This window comes from Lytechinus variegatus, chromosome 5 (genome assembly GCF_018143015.1).
Source record: "Lytechinus variegatus isolate NC3 chromosome 5, Lvar_3.0, whole genome shotgun sequence".
Taxonomy (NCBI): domain Eukaryota; kingdom Metazoa; phylum Echinodermata; class Echinoidea; order Temnopleuroida; family Toxopneustidae; genus Lytechinus; species Lytechinus variegatus.
This window is the reverse complement of record NC_054744.1, coordinates 44,107,680-44,124,917: the sequence shown is the minus strand read 5'-3', so window position 1 is coordinate 44,124,917 and position 17,238 is coordinate 44,107,680.

Sequence of the window (17,238 nt, the reverse complement as noted above, 5' to 3'; positions counted from 1 at the left end):
ATCGAAAGTAATAATTTACCATATAACTCTTTGAAGGGAGGTCACGTGGTACCAATTTAGCTAATCACAGTTCGTATTTTACTATTCACTACCACTATTTACTATATATTATAGATGTAGCTGTTACCATGGTTACAGTAAGAAAAATGTTCAAATACCTCATTTTAGAGTGTTTTGAATGTGAATGCACAATATATATCAAAAGTAACATTTGAAATTTGAAAATAAAACAAAAACGTTAGGTTTGATTTCTATTAAAATTTAAATCACTGGCTGTTGATGCATCCTGCATTTCTATGTTTGCGGAGGGGCCGAGGTTGTGTGTTCGTCTGTTTGGTATTTTGAGCATCTGGTTGTGTGACGTGTACAATGTATGCATAGAGTATTTAGTGAAATTATTAGTTGACTAAGTGGGAGCATTTTCGACATAAGTTTGCCTAAAATATTTTTGAAAGAATGACCAAATTGTGATCCAGGAACATGTAAAACATCAACAAAAGTTTCATAAGATCTTACCAAGTGATTGCCCCCCAAAAGAATATTTCCCAAAATATTATGACTAATAGTTTGGCAAATGATTATCGTTTATACAGTAGAATGTAAAAATGACGAATGGTTTCATCAAATCTTACCAAATGACTGTATATTTAAAATTTTGCCTCCCTGGTAAAGAAGTTTCTTCTGACACTTATTTTTTCTATTCCATATTTCGTGTTTGCAGGTAGTGTGGGCATTGTGTTTGGATTGAAATTGAGCTTAGATATCCAACCGCTGTAAACAGAGACGATTCCCGCAGAAACTGCACATGATTATGTTGTAATTCGAAGCTCGCCATAAGGTAAACCTTTCATTCAAGCTATATTAATTATAGAGCACTATGATTAACCTTATTATGTATGCTGGTGTCATGATTATAAGATATATGGCTGCGAGGTTTAAAGTGATTGAAATATAAAAGAGAAGACTACAACATTATCGGAAGATGCTTTACAAATTATTTGCTAATCTAAATGCATCTTTAAAATCCCTTCCTATATTGTTATTAAATTCAACAAGTTTTTTTGTATCCCTTTTGTGATTTTATAGTGATGGAATGGCAAAATTATATTAATAATTATGATAAAGATGTCCCCTCTCATTTGTCTTGCTCTTTTTCATTTGTTCTTCCTTTTTCACTCTCGATGCATGCACAGCTGCATCGCGAGAGCTAAATATTCCGACTAATTCCCCGAGCATTAGCATGAGCTTTTTATACAGTGATAAGAAGACGTTTTTTTTCAGTGAAAAGAATCCAAGTTATGTTAGACCGTGACGTATTGTCTGCTTCAGTCAAATTTCAACAAAAATGCTACCACGGTAAATGTTTCAAATGAGGAGAAGGGGGGGGATCAACAGAGAAATAATGAAAGTCCGTCTTCAGAAAAGATTTTTTTGAAAAGCCTCAGGGATGTTTCGTAATACCCTTGCATGTAAATCATCTCCGAGATCTGTCAAGTTTGAGAGAGCTAATCCCGCCATGTCTTCTAAGATTCTCAATATCTCAAAATGTCTTCATTACAACTTATGTTAGACTTTTTAGATCCAGGATTTGACATTCCTAGATCAGTCCAATGTCAGTTAGTGAGTGAAAGACTTACAAAGAACACCACTTTCCGTGTTGTTGATTGAAGAATGTTGAATTTGATACATAAATAAATTGACTAGTTTGCTTTCAAATTGTAGATTATGCTGGTGGCAGGAGGTGATGGAAAAGTGGGAAAAACCGAAATTGATCGGTGGTTATCTAAAACTAGATCTGTTTTGGTTTACTTGTCAGTAATGGATTCTTATATTGCCAGCACCCCCCCCCAAAAAAAAAACACCCACACACACCCTTTCACAACATTCTGATTCTATAACGTTAAGTTAGTTTGTCTCACCTGCATAACAGAGTGAGACTATAGGCGCCGCTTTTCCGACGGCGGTGGCGGCGTCAACACCAAATCTCACCGAAGGTTAAGTTTTTGAAATGACACCATAACTTATTAGAAGTATTTGAACCTATTTCATAAAACTTGGCCATAAGATTAATCAAGTATACCTCATATCCTACATGAGTTTCAAGTCACATGATCAAGGTCATGAACTTTGAACTTTGGCCAAGTTGGTGGTATCTGTTGAACTACCATAACTTTGAAAATTTGTGGATCTGAATTATTAAAACTTGCACATAAGAGTAATCAAGTATCACTGAACATCCTGACCGAGTTTCACGTCACATGACCAAGGTTAAAGGTCAATGAACTTTGACCCTGTTGGTGTTATTAGTTGAATAACTATATATCATAACTCTGAAAATGTATGGAGCTAATTCATAAAATATTGATTTAATGTGAGAGTAATCAAGTATCACTGAACGTCTCATGCGAGTTTCAGGTCACATGATTTACGCCAGAGGTCATTTAAGGTCAATGAACTTAGATTGCTGTCATAACTTTCAAAGTTAATAGACATAGTTTATAAAATGTGGATATAGGGGTAATCAAGTATCACTGACAAGTCTTAGATCGCATGTTCAAGGTCAAATGTCATTTATTGTCAATGAATATAGCATTGTATCATTACATGTATATGAATGGTGTTTTTGTGAATAATTATTTTATAGCAGTGTTCAAAGTCGGCAATGCTGCAATATTGAATCGCGTGATGCAGGTGAGACTGCCAGAGGCGCTCTACTTGTTTAACCTTACTTGAAAATATGCTTCAAGCATTGGGTAAAATACTGCCCCAATTTTGTTGGACACATATTACCCTCGTGCTGGTTAACATTTACCCAATATTTTTTTTTCGGTGTAGAGCTCAATCCCGATTCTACTAAAAGTAAAACAAGATATACATATATATGTCTGAAATGTAGCAAACTGCATTAGATGTTATTTCATGCACTAAGAGTAGTAAGGATATAACTTGGCTTACTTGAGATATATCTCTTTTTGTGAGAGATTGGAAATGAGATACATTCAGGATAACATGGATAAGGAACATCTGCAATGCAACGTGACCAAAATGAGGAGAGAAAAAACAGAGAAATCATAAGGCAATGTGGGACGACGTGAGAAACAGAAATAAGTCTGAAGAAAGGGCGACAGACATTGGCAGAAAGAAGATAGGCCAACATACAAATGTGAAGAACGGGAAACCGAGAAAAAGGACGAGATTTGAATAGAAGAAGAACAAAACATGAACCCTGGGAAATAAAAAGTGGTGAAGGCACAGAGGAACATTGCGTTTCAAGCAATTAAAATCAAGAGCTCTAGGAATGTGTCGCTTTGTACTGCTTCAAAATACTCAAGAGAACCCTCCAAGATTAGAATAAAACACCCTTTCTACTTCTACTCATTACCTTCATTCGAGTGTCAGAAAACAGGTCAGCCACATACATGATCACAGTGCTATCAATAATAAATACGTCAATCTTCGGATATCTCCCACACTTCTTTTATAATCTCTGTAGACTGGTTTCTTCCAGACCCCCATCTTACTTCCTAATGAATTGAATGTATAAAACGCAATAGAAGTTACCAAAGATCACTTTTGTAGGTTGCATTCACGGTAATATGCGATGACGGTCATTTACCAATAGTGTTATGTTGTGATTTTTCTCCATTTGTCTGTTAATATTCATCACTATTATATACGATAATCATAATGTTCGATATTTTACCGCATATAAACGTAAAAGCGTTCAGGACCTTTTTGTCAATACAGTCATGTGTAACAGATTTTGGAAGAAAATCTCAAAAATGGATAAAAAAATGTCAAGGGTGGGATTGTTTTACTTTGAAATTATTTTTTTTTTCGACTCTTCGTCCCCGGGTACGAGTTATAATTAGTTATAAAAATATAAGACTATAATATCACTGTGTTGTCTAATGCTGATGATGAAATACCATCACTTGAATAATGTTCCGTTCTTTAAAATTCGTGTTTTTTTATTTTGTACAAATAGTATTATAATGCTAATTGTTTTATTCAAATTGACTTATATCTAAGAACCCCCGCCATTTGGATTTATTCTTTGCAATTCCTATTAAGGCAAGTATGTGGCATTTGCGTCACATTTTTCAATGCAATCTAAAACATGTCGAGCTCCCCCCCCCCCCCCCAATAATAGTACGTGATTTCTAAAATCACCTTTCCTCAATCGTTCCCGTTCTCAATAAGAATGTTGGGTCCCCCACCCCCCCCCCCCCCCAAAAAAGGATCATCTTCAGGCATGTACATCTTTAATGATACTCATGTTACCACAGCCTAAGCAATTTGGCAGACAAATTGATTGCGGTTATAAAATGTTTCAACTCACTTACTGCGGCATCCATCTGTTTAAACTTCTTCCCTCTCATTTTCTGTAGTTTAAATGTATCATGAGATTATTCGATCTCTTAAAAATTCAAAAATTGTATTAATGTTATCAAAGATGCATTGTTATCTCCATCTAGCATGTCTAGTGGTTGATAAGGTGGTATGAAGGTATGTTTGTGAGCTTAAACAGAATAATTCCGAAAATGGAGAATATATTTGTTCGACGGAGGTAATCTAAGTTAGATATGAATATCCTTTTATTCTGTATGAATGTTTACCTTCTTTTAATAATAGCCGTACGTTATGAGTAATGGGACTTGTACAAGAATTCAATTCAATACATATCGTTTATGATATGTTTCTATCATTTCGACACATCATTACCGCTTTAATTTAATCATTCAAATTACGCTATTTTTCATAAGCAAGTTAATAAACAAATACATTTAAAAAATCTTAGAATGACACCATGTGTACACAAGGAATCATATGCATAATTGTAGAAAGCAGTAATATGCGACTGCCTATACTATCCAGTAACATTCAGACTTATCATAAATAATAAATATTAAATTTTAATTTCCAAACAGTAAAGGCATATCTCTACAACGTCGGAAATATGGTTGTTTTCATAAATTTATCGAGTCTGTGTTTAGGTAATCTCCTCTGGAGATGACAAGTTGAGACCAGATGCATCAAGCTAAGACTTATCAATTCAATTTATATAAAGAAGAAAGCAACAAAATATCAATTATTTTTTTATAATTCAATGCAAAAAAAGAGAAAAAATATCTTTAAAGGATAAACGAAAGCTAGACAAAACAGAACAATGCATACGAATACAAATAAACTAATAAAAAAGAGAGATTAGCAATGTGACTTTGTACAATTTGCAGTTTTTATATATTTGGGGATAAAATTCCATGGTATGTTAGAATTTTAATTCTAGCATACCTTGGAAAATTAGAATTGTACCAGTGCACCTGCTCCCCAGACTTCATTTGTAATATTCATCTCCTTTTTATTTATTCTTCCCCCATACTCATGATAGTTGAAAATGTTTATGGAATGACATGCATACATGATCTATAAAATATATAATCACTATTTTAGACGCATTCTTAGATAAAAAGAACATAAAGCTTCCCTGTTTATGATTTGGTGTTGGGTCTATGATGAAGGTTACATTAGGATGATTCGACTGTAAACATGGTAAATGAGTATTCATTTATCAGCATTTCTATAAGAGTTATTTCCTTCATAACAAACTTAATAAACTAAGTGTCTGATATATTAGCGGGAGAAAAACAAAGGTACACTGTTAAAAAAACCCTGATTTTACAGAAAAATAAAAGAAGATTTTGCAGAAAGCAATACCAGAATCATTCTTTAAATTCATGAAACAGGAATTTTTCTGCAATTTAACAGAACAGGTCTGTTAGAAAAAGGGGAAAAGAGTGTTTTATTTAAGGAAATTTGTAAGATTACACACACCAAATACCAATTTCCTGTAAGATTACGCAATCTGGTAAGATTACAGGTGTTCTCGAGACTCTGCTGCAGGAACTTCTTTTAGTTTAAGGATAAATTTTCTAACAGTGCAAGACGTTCGCTAATATGTAGTAGACCCTTTGTTTTTTGTAAGAAGTGCTACCATATCTTTGATGGCGGCTGGTAACGTCATCAATTGTTTGCTTCTCAGACCCCTTATACCAATCAAGTGCCAAGTCTTATTTAGACCTTATTGTAAAAAAAAACTAGGTTGGCGTTCGAATAAAAAAGAATATACGATTCAATCACCAAAGACTTAATCCAATCAGAAAAATCAATATACTTTTTTCCGGTAATGAAAGATTTCATTTTTTTTTGCTTAATGACATTTACTCCCCAAAAATGTTTTTTGAATTATTGATCATGCCTGGAATATTATTCAAAAGTGAAACCAAACACTTCAGGGGAATTGCATACATGCTTTGCTTCTTCTAATGAATATAAGTTTAAGAAATTATCATAATTAATTTGATTGGAAGTAGTAGAGGTTGTTACTGCTGTTGTAGTAAAAGATAAAGTATTAGTATTAGTAGCAGTAATAAATACTGCAGCAGCAACATCATTACCAATTAAAAAAGACATGAAGTGACTGTCAACACACCAAAGAATACGACACAGGAGATAAATATTCCATTGCCGAATCCAAGCAAACATTGTCGATTTTATTTCCAAGATCACGTCGGAGTCGACAACGTGCGTGAACTTGTATAGAACCAACTAATAATAAAGGCACATTCTAGTGTCAACACACCCAGTGCAAACATCCTCATCCATCTTAAAGTTTAAACAATCCCACCAAAATCCCTTGCTCAACATGAAACACTGAGATGATTAATATCGGTTCGGCAGTAAAATGACGGTGCCGGGTAAAAATGACTGAGGCAAAAATGACAGAGGTAAAGATCATGACATGCTACATCACCAAGGAAAAGACAGAGCATTTCCAGTTAATATCAGTCATAATTAATTGAATGGACTCATATCGACGAAATGAGTATTATGAACTGATTAGATATTATTTGGATTTTTTCATCATTTTAGGTCTATACTTTATCGATGGTATTATTAAACGTTTTCATACCAATGATTTCAATTAGTTAGTAATAAAGGATTTATCTTGGCCAGTTCATATAGTAGAAAAGCTCTTCATCACATATACACCAAACGAATTTCAATGCTAACACCAATGTGGGCCACCATTAAGACACTGAAATAGATTTCGGGATTTCTTTGAACCACTTGCATAACTCGGATAACAGAAAAATAACAAAACTATCTGTAATAAAAGTAATTTTTCATATTTCATCATCATAATGGATCCGAATAGATATGGATATGATATGTATATAGTTTAATGTAAATGATGTAATAATAATAACTATTGTTCAGTTTTTCAGAGCAATACCTCATTGCAGCTAGTCCAAGTGGATGTCAGGTTCCTAAACTATAGTTTCTATGGAAACGGTTACCGCATGAATTTTGGAATGTGTAGCGAATCAGGGATTTAAATTGAAAAAAATGGCAGAAAAATATATTGGTGAAGGTTTTGGAAAACCCATCAAAAATTATTAGAAGTTAGATTTTTTATCTGTGACGTCATATACTAGCATCTGCCCCGTATTTTATGCACCATACTATCAATTTTTTAATCAGTGGTTCATGATTGCTAAAGAAAAAAAATCTTTCAGGAGCGGATGTGAAATGAATTCTATGTTGATATGCTTAGGTACAATTAAAACCATTTTCCTTTTTTTTTAAATGACATTTCATCGACATTTTATTACACCATAATGGAAAAAAATGTTCGCAAATGACATCCCCATTGAAATTTAAATTTCTAATAGCTTTTTAAATCTTTGATGGTTTCCCTAAAACCTTCACCAATATCATTTAATTTTTTCTGCAATTTTTACAATAAATTTAATGTCAGTGTGAAGTTTCCTGTACAATACTTGGGATCCAAATTGTGCTTCAAATTTGAATATAAGAAGAACGATTTGACATGAGAAGGCCATGCATGTAAGTCCAAGAAAAAAAAAAGAAATGCCAAGTAAAGTCAGAAGATCGACAGTATGATTTAAAATTGTTACCCTTTCCATTAGTCTAACATTATAATTCCAATTTTCTTCTCATAAACTTTCTTTTATTCAATCTACTGTACATGGAGGCATTGGCGGCAGAACCCCCAAAATTTAGGGGGAGTCCACCTGAAATTTTGGGATGGACACATGTAAAAAAATGGACAAGCCCCTGTTACACCCACAAATGTAATAATCGCCCACAAATGTTATAACGCCCACAAATGTAATAACACTTTACCTACAAATGTAATAACGCCCACAAATGTAATAACACTTTACCCACAAATGTAATAATTTTTGATCGCCCACAAATGTAATAACACTTTACCCACAAATGTAATAACGCCCACAAATGTAATAACACTTTACCCACAAATGTAATAATGCACTTTGTGATTGATTTTTGGCGAATTCGTTCTAAACTAATATCCTATAGTAATGCGTTCATATAGCACAAAAGTTCAAAGTCTTTTTTCCAGACCCAGTTAATGAAATATTACAGTACAAGTCCAAGTCTTTTTCCAGACCCGGTTTTTCAAAATCATAATATACGTCCAAAAGTTTTTTTTTCCAGACCCGGTTAATTTAAAAATTATAATGCAAGTCCAAAGTCTTTTTTTCAGACCCGGTCGTTTCAAAAGTTATAATATACGTCGGTGAGGGGTAAAGACAACACTCTAAGCCCAAGCATTTTAAGTGGGTTTAATTTTGAAGATTGGTCTCAGCTGTCTTTTTTCAATATTTCTTTATCTTTTAAATAACTGGGTCCAGACGAAAGACTAAGCATAATACTCGTGTTATTCCACAAGAATAAGAATATGAGTCTTTTGTTTTTAGGATTGTTTAAATCATTTTTAAATCACCGGGTCTGGAATAAAGACAACGCTCTAAACATGTACTTTTCTACATGCATGGTCTTAATTTGGAGGATTGTTGGTTCTTAGATTCGTTGTTGGGGGTTGAGTTTTATTGATTTTTTTATTCCTGAAATAATTGTGTCTGGAGGAAAGTCGATCTTCGACAATCGGTCTTCATGTTGTTCCACAGTAATTAGATTATTGGGTATTCGTTTAAGAATATTTGTAAAAACTATTTTATTTTTCAAATAGTAACCAAGTCTGGAGAAAGGATGTCTGCTTTACCCACGCGTTATTACAATGTTTTGTAGGGGTAGTAGTATTATTTAAAAAAGACATATTTTTACTGGTGAAACTTTAGAAATTTGGTCTTAGATTCGAAATTTTTCAGTTACTTTTTTTAATAGCCGGGTCTGGAGGAAAGAGTACGCTTTAAAACTCGTGTTATTCCACGAGAATAAGAATATAAGGTCTTATGTTAGAAGATTTTTTTCCTAACTGTTTTAGGTCTGGAATAAAGACAACACTCTAAACCTCTTTTAAAACAGGTTCTTAGGTTGAAGGTTTGTTTGGTCTTAGACTTTGATTTTTTTAATTCTTACTATTAGCGTTTTTTTTGAAGGAAAAAATGGTCGGGCTGAAAGACTACGCTATATCCAGCATTAATAAGATTATGGGGTCTTTATACTGTTTTTAAACTGTTATTCATAATGTTTAAATAACAGGTAACCGGGTCTGGAGAAAAGACTACGCTTGATTCTCAATTTACTCTTAGTGCATATATTCACAATATACACCGTATAAGTTGAAACAACAACAAAGACATTAATTCCACCAGTTTTAATTATCTGGGTCTGGAGAAAAGACTAAGCTCGATTCCCATTTTTTCCACAGGAATATCATTATCGTATCTTAGTTTGGACTTATATTATAAATTTTGAAATAACTGGGTCAGGAAAAAGACTGGACTTATTAAAATTCTTGAAACAACCGGGTCTGGAAAAAAGACTTTGGATTTATATTATAATTTTTGAAACAACCGGGTCTGGAAGAAAGACTTTGGACTTGTACTTTGATGTTTTATTAACCCGGTCTGAAAAAAAGACTTTGCACTTTTGTGCTATATGAACGCATTACTATAGGATTTTAGTTTAGAACGGATTCGCCAAAAATCCCTTCAAATTTATTACATTTGTGGGTAAAGTCATTATTACATTTGTGGGCGATCAAAAATTATTACATTTGTGGGTAAAGTGTTATTACATTTGTGGGCGTTATTACATTTGTGGGTAAAGTGTTATTACATTTGTGGGCGTTATCACACTTGTGGGTGCAACGGCCCCCCCCCAAAAAAAAGAAAGGTCTTCAAACTAAATTTTAGGGGGCACCACACACGTTTCAGGGGGGGTCCCAGTAAACAAAATTAACAAGCAAAAAAAAAAGGTTATCAACAAAAAATTTAGGGGGGACCGTCCCCCACCTAAAATTTTTTACCTCTGCCATTTTTCCTGTGCCATTTTTACCTCTGCCATTTTTACACCGAGCCATGACGAAATGTTTGATTGGGCAAGCAAATAATAGCGTTAAGAAATATCAGGTGTTACCCCCCCCCCAAAAAAAAAAAAACACCACCAAAACATAACATCATATATTCTAAATTGCATTTTAATTGAATAGGTTATATACTTTGGGATTGAGTCACACAACATCCCTGGAGCGATTTGAAACTTCAAGGTTCATCATTCATTACGAGAAAATTCACTGTATCCATGTATTTCATTTTATGACCACATATTCCTGTCTTATCACAAAAAAATCACATTCCCATGAGAAAAACATATGTCAAAATTTGGAAAAAAACAAATCAAGTGATTAAAGTATAGAAAATATAGGGGAGGGCTCTGGGACATCAAACCTACCTGAGTGGAATAATTCCATGTCAGTAACTATATTTTCCACCTCGATTGAGAAGCAAAAACCTATCCAAATAATTCCAGATACCAAATCACTTTAGGCATCCATGCGGAGATTCTTGACTATCCAACATGTGGAGAAATATAAGAATTCTTTTTTTTCTTCCGAAATCGAGCGCTTCAAATTATCTGTTCACCTCGTCCCATTGTGGTTTTCTATTTTGAAAAGAGTGTCTATATGCGGCAAATTCGAATTTCAAAACTCTTTCGTCGAATTATTTCCCTCCGTTTCAATAAACAACATCCTCTGAATGAAATCCCAATGCCATTGTGGTCACTGTGATGTGAACAAGTTTAGACAAGCGCGTACGCTTCGGCCTTCTCCAGTCATCGAAACATACTGCGTGTTAGATTCCAGTGTTTTCGAGTATACTGCTTCTTTGCTTGTGGATGGTTGATGAAAGTCATAAATCCTCGTGCGCACTCAACTTCGGGCAAACCCTAACAATCGGTAGGCCTGCGCAAATTGGTACTTATTTTTTTTCCCATGCCCGTCTCGCTTCTAACGGTTTAGTGACGGTTGGTCTAATATCACTTGGTCTAATCTTCAGATGGGCTAAAAATATTCGGGCTGAACCCACCAAGTCCAATTCCCATTTATTCTAATGATCACTTGGTCAGTTCGTCCAATCCTCCGTTCATCTAATACCAGTTCGTCTAATCCTCACTTGGTCTATTATTTATTCACTCTAACATTCATTTTGTCTACATGCCACTAAGTCTAATTTCCATCAAGGATAATGGTTTGTTGGGCTATTTCCATTAGGGCATCGTACATACAGATTATTCATGCCATTTTTTTCAACCTGGACACTGTAGACATTTAATATTGTATTGCATGATGTCCGCTCTTCGACTTATGCCTATCCATTTTCTATAATGTAAATGAGAAATGAGAGGGGATGGGGAAGGGATAAAAAATAAGAACAAGCGAAAAACAATAAGAGAAATGAGAATGATAAAGATTGAATGAAGAAGACCTACGTTAAAAAAGTTGATGATGAATAAGAAGAAGAAGAAAAAGAAGAAGACTGAAGAAAAAGAAGAATGAATGCAAAACGACAAAGAATGAGGAGAAGGGGAAGGAAAAAAGAAAGCAGAAGGGGAAAAGGGGAAGAGAAAAAAGGGAAAGTGGAGAGAAAAGGAAGGGGAAAGATAGAAAGGGATTGTGGAGAAAGAAGGGAAAGAAAAGGAACAGGGAGAGACAAAAGGAAGAAAAAGAAAGAAATGAAGGGAGCGAGAGAGAGACAAGGAAGGAATTGAAGGGAGAGGGGAGAGAAGGGAAGAGAAACGAAGAAATAAACGAAGGACAAGGGAAAAGAAAATAAAGCGGAAAACGAGAAGGAAGAAAGGAAAATGGAAAGAGCGAAAATGAGGTAAAGAACAAAAAATAGAAGAAAGAGAGGAAAAATGAGAGAAAAGGAAAGAAAGAGGGGAGAGGAAAGGAAAGGGGAAAAGCAATGAGAGGGGAGAGAAAAGGAAGGGGGAAAAGGAGGAAAAAGATAAAAAAAAAGAAAACGAAAAAATAGAGGGAAAGGAAACGAAAACATAGAAAAATTAAAAAGAACATACGACATCAAAAAAATTATCTTGCTACCACAAGGAGACTAGTGACAGAATACCGCTTGTGACCACTTTCTATCCCATTCTACCCCTCCCTGCAAAATCTTGTGTGATAACCACCACATTTACACACTTCTGGTGTCTCCAACAGGCCCTTCCCTTTACTCCCCCCCCCCCTAGCATACCGACGCCCATCCAATCTCAGGGACCGCAATTAATTAATTAATTGTTCGTGCCGAAGTATACCCTCCCTCACTAACCGTTCTTTTCTCATTCAACATGGCACAGTCAAATGCACCAGCAACAGTTGCATTATGTGAAATACACATTTATGAGGGCAACACTTTCACCAGCAACACTACCAGCCTTCCTCACCAAACCAAGGGCAACATCACATGCACTACCAGTGATGTTGTATATCTCATCACTTGCAGAGTTTGTAGGGTACAGTACATCGGGGAAACAAAGAACAAGAAACGATTCTACGGTCACAGATCCACCGTCAACACAGCAAAGCTGGAAATCCCAGTTGGCCACCATTTTAACCTTCCAAACCACTCCATCACTGACATGATGCTACAGGGCATCGAATCTTTAGGTACCCGTCCTGACTCAGTCCGTACTAGCAGAGGGAAGTTCTGGATGAGACGAATTCGCACCACCCAACCTCATGGCCTGAACATCCAAGTACGACTAATTTATCTTTCCTAACCACTTTCAATATATATACATGTACATATACTTTTTCCCCTCAGATCATTTAGACTAGTTATATTATAGTTTATTCTTCTACATTCCTCCCATATCTCATACAAGCTCAGCTCCAATTTTTCCTTCCTTGTTCAGGCCATATAATAATATTATTTTTCTCTCTACTCACCTCTTTAATAGATTTACCACATATTCATTTTTCACATTTACATGTAACTATAGTTTCTTCATATACACCATCTCTCTCATACAACCTCAGCTTCTATATTTGCTTTACCTTTATGCTACTCATTTTTCATATATATTTTGTTTTTTCTACTATATAGACTTATATTTTTTCCCCTTACCCCTAGTCGATTTACAGTACTTGTTAATATATATACACACAGTGCGTAACAAAAAAAAAGTTTACACTTTGAAAAAGCTCTGGGACTTTAAAAATATACAACATGTTGGTAATTTTTTCACATATAATCTTGGGTGTGGGTCTCTTCTATCCAATGAAAGTAAAAGTTTTGACAAAATGTTACACTTGAGTGAGCACTGTCCATTTTTGTAAAGCTCGCAGAAATCTGTTTGCGCAGAAATGCTCGTTTTCACACAGTGTCAAGGGGAAAGGGCGAAATCAAACTTACCCTGCCATACATTTTTCCTACATTTCCCTTGCACTTTTAGTCAATTAAGATAAAACAGATACATTCTAGCATTTTTAAACAGATTTGCCACCCAAATCGAAATTTCAACACTTAGTAAGCACAACTTTTACCCTTTTTGTGCCAGCTGGATCTGAGGACACAAATGAATCTGAACAAAAGTTTACATCAGACATCTCCAGCACTTTTTCACTAAGTTTTTATTATTGAAAGTGGGTTGACATTTATTTTTTCATTTAATACTTGTTTCTCCACACTTTTCCCAAGCTTGACAATGATTAACAAAATGAAAATCAAGCCTAATTCATTTTTATGCAAATCACAGATCAGTGTATATCAAATATCGTCTTGATGGCCTTGGTGAATGGGGGAGTAGGGCGGGGCGCAGTTCACTCTTCGAAGTGTATTAGGCAAGGAAACAAGTTAAAAGAGGTCCAAGATATCTTCAAATCAATTTTACTTGCTATATTCTACGTGTTCTTCATGATAAAGGTTACTTTTATTCGCATAGTTATTTCAAAGTTCTGCGCAAATCATTTATCACTAAATTTTCAAAAGTAAGTGGTGCTCACTCAAGCGGAAATATTTTTCGATAGTTATATCGTCATTTGCTTAAATGGGTCTGTACCAATGTTAAAATGTGGAAAAATCTTCAGGATATTACAAATCTATAATTTTACAGGATTTTTTTCAAAGTGTAAACTTTTTTTGATACGCACTGTATATATATATATATATATATATATATATATATATATATATATATATATAGCTTTTTTCATGATGCTTTATCATATATACTTTACTATACTATGTCTTTTGCATATTATCCGTTGTTCCCCATTCTTTCCCTTTTCCCCCCAATCTTATGCACCAGTTTATTATTCCTTTCTTTGTAACCTGTTTCACCCACCTCTTACTAATTCCCTTGTTTTTCATCTCTTCCTCATACCCTCTACACTGTTTTGTTCCAGATCCTGTTTGATGTTGCCTGCCTCATTACCTTAATCCCTCTTAGCTTAAGGTCTTTCCCTGGCCTTACTTACACTAACTTCCCTTTGTGTCTGCCTTCTCCTTTCTTTCATCCCCTTCTCTAACATGATTGATCATCATTACTCTCTAATGCCCTTTTTGTCTCCTTGTTTCTAGTGTTGCTGTTGCATGTCTGTCGTCTATATTATGGTTGTTTCACTTTATATGTTTGTCATTTTGCCTCCGACGAAGATTCTGCTATATAGGATCGAAAGCCCGGGCCCCTTTTGACTCTCTAATTTACTCCATTGGCTCTCTTTTATTAGATAAGCAGTTTTCAGCAGCTTTTCTTTGCCATTAAAAAAAAATAGTTCACTTTTACATTTCTTCGATTTGTCACACCTTCCAGAATTCCAGAGAATGTTACACGCAACATCCCCCTGGAAACCTCTTGGGGATGCTTCAGGGGGGGGGGGGTGCTTCAGTAACCCAGCACCTCTGCTTCCCAGGGCCATGAGCACAAAGAAGATACGAGTTTATAAACATAAGCATGAACTTTTGATGAGTTGGTCTAGAGAGATTATTAGAAATGTACAAACTGCTATTAAATACGATACCTTCCTTAAATATGTGTTGATATATTATACAGATATTGACTGATGGGGTGTGTAATGTAAACATTCTTTGGACCGCCGGGTTTGTATTTTCCCGAGGGGTTATATTTTCCCGAAGCGCGCAGCGCTGAGAGAAAATATGATCACGAGGGAAAATATTAATCCTCTAGGCGGTCTAAAGAATGTTTTTCTTACACATCCCATCAGTCAATATCTGTTATATTAGATAGCCGCTAATGATGAAGATAAAGTTAGGCCTAACGATTCGTGGAGCCTGTTGTTTATGATATTCACAGTGATTGAGTGAACTGGTATAGATCAAACGTAAGATCTTGATCGTTAGATCTAAGTAACGTTAGTCTAACGTAGTGAATTACCCTTTTCTAATCAAATCAACTTTGTTTAGGCCTAGCCCTAGATCTATATCTAAGTTCGAGTCCAGTCCAGGTCCAGGACCAAAGGCAGGCCGATAATGCATGGTAACATCTAATCCACAAGAGGGCCCCATACACGTAGAAAAATTCATGGACCGGTTTGTCAATATATTCATCGAAGGTGGACCGGCAGGGAAAATGCATTGATTTCGATCATATCAAGTGACGCGCTATGGACCAATCGCGCTTGGCTATCTATCTTGGCTATCTGATATATATATATATATATATACTTTGTACATGTATGTTATCAATTGAATGCGAAATATTCTAGGGAAAAAATGTGCGTAATTAAGAATCAGTTCGAGAGAAAATAAATGATCGTCCTGTGTGATATGTGATTGTTTGGAGACTCTTTACATCAGCAAGGAACATCCTACCATCAGATGATGACCCTCATCGATCTCTTGCTGATCGTTTTTCAAATTTCTTCAGTGCGAAGATTGATGTCCTTGTCAGGTCCCTTGAGAGTCTACCATCAAGCAATCTCGACCACGTCAATTTTCGAAGCACCCATCATCGATTTAATGCTTTTTCTCCTGTAACACAGGGCCAAGTTAACAGAGCTATCATAGAATCTCGTTCAACTACCACCCGACTTGACCCAATACCCACTTGGCTACTTAAGAACTGCATTAATGAGTTAACTCCTGTTATAACAGCTATTGTGAATGCTTCCCTCATCAATGGTCATTTTCCTGATTCGCTAAAGCATGCTCATGTAACTCCACTCTTGAAGTCCACAAAACTGAGTTCTGATGATCTAAAGAGCTACAGACCTGTCTCCAATCTTCAGTTCCTGGGAAAGACTGTAGAGAGACTTGTGTTAAAACAGCTCCAGGAGTATTTGTCTGAGCATAATCTATATTCTGAGAAGCAGTCAGGATACCGACCGCATCATAGTTGTGAAACTGCCTTGCTTAGAGTTTCGAACGATATCCTTCTTTCCCTCGATAAAGGCAATGAAGCGATTCTGATGCTGTTGGATTACTCTGCAGCCTTTGACACGGTGAGTCATGATGCCCTTCTAAGTCGTTTACATGAAAGATTTGGACTTGACAACTCAGCCCTGGAATGGTTTCGTTCTTACCTCGCTAATAGAACCCAGTCTGTTTTTGTGAATGGCTCTGAATCGATTGTCAGCTCTTCTAACTTCGGAGTACCTCAAGGGTCCGTCATCGGTCCGATTGCATTTACACTCTTCTCATCTCCATTAGAGGATGTCATCAAACACCATGGAATATCATGTATGACTTATGCAGATGATACTCAAATTTATCTAGTGTTGAAGAAGGAGAACCATGCTGTGGCGCTACAAAGACTCAGTGCATGTTTTACAGACATTAAGAATTGGTCCATACAGAATGGATTAAAGTTAAATGAATGTAAAACAGAATGTTTACACTTTGTGAGCAGGCATAGGACTTGTAGTCCGATTGGCGATATTTCTTTTGATGGTACTGATATAAAATGCTCTGCGGCTGCTAG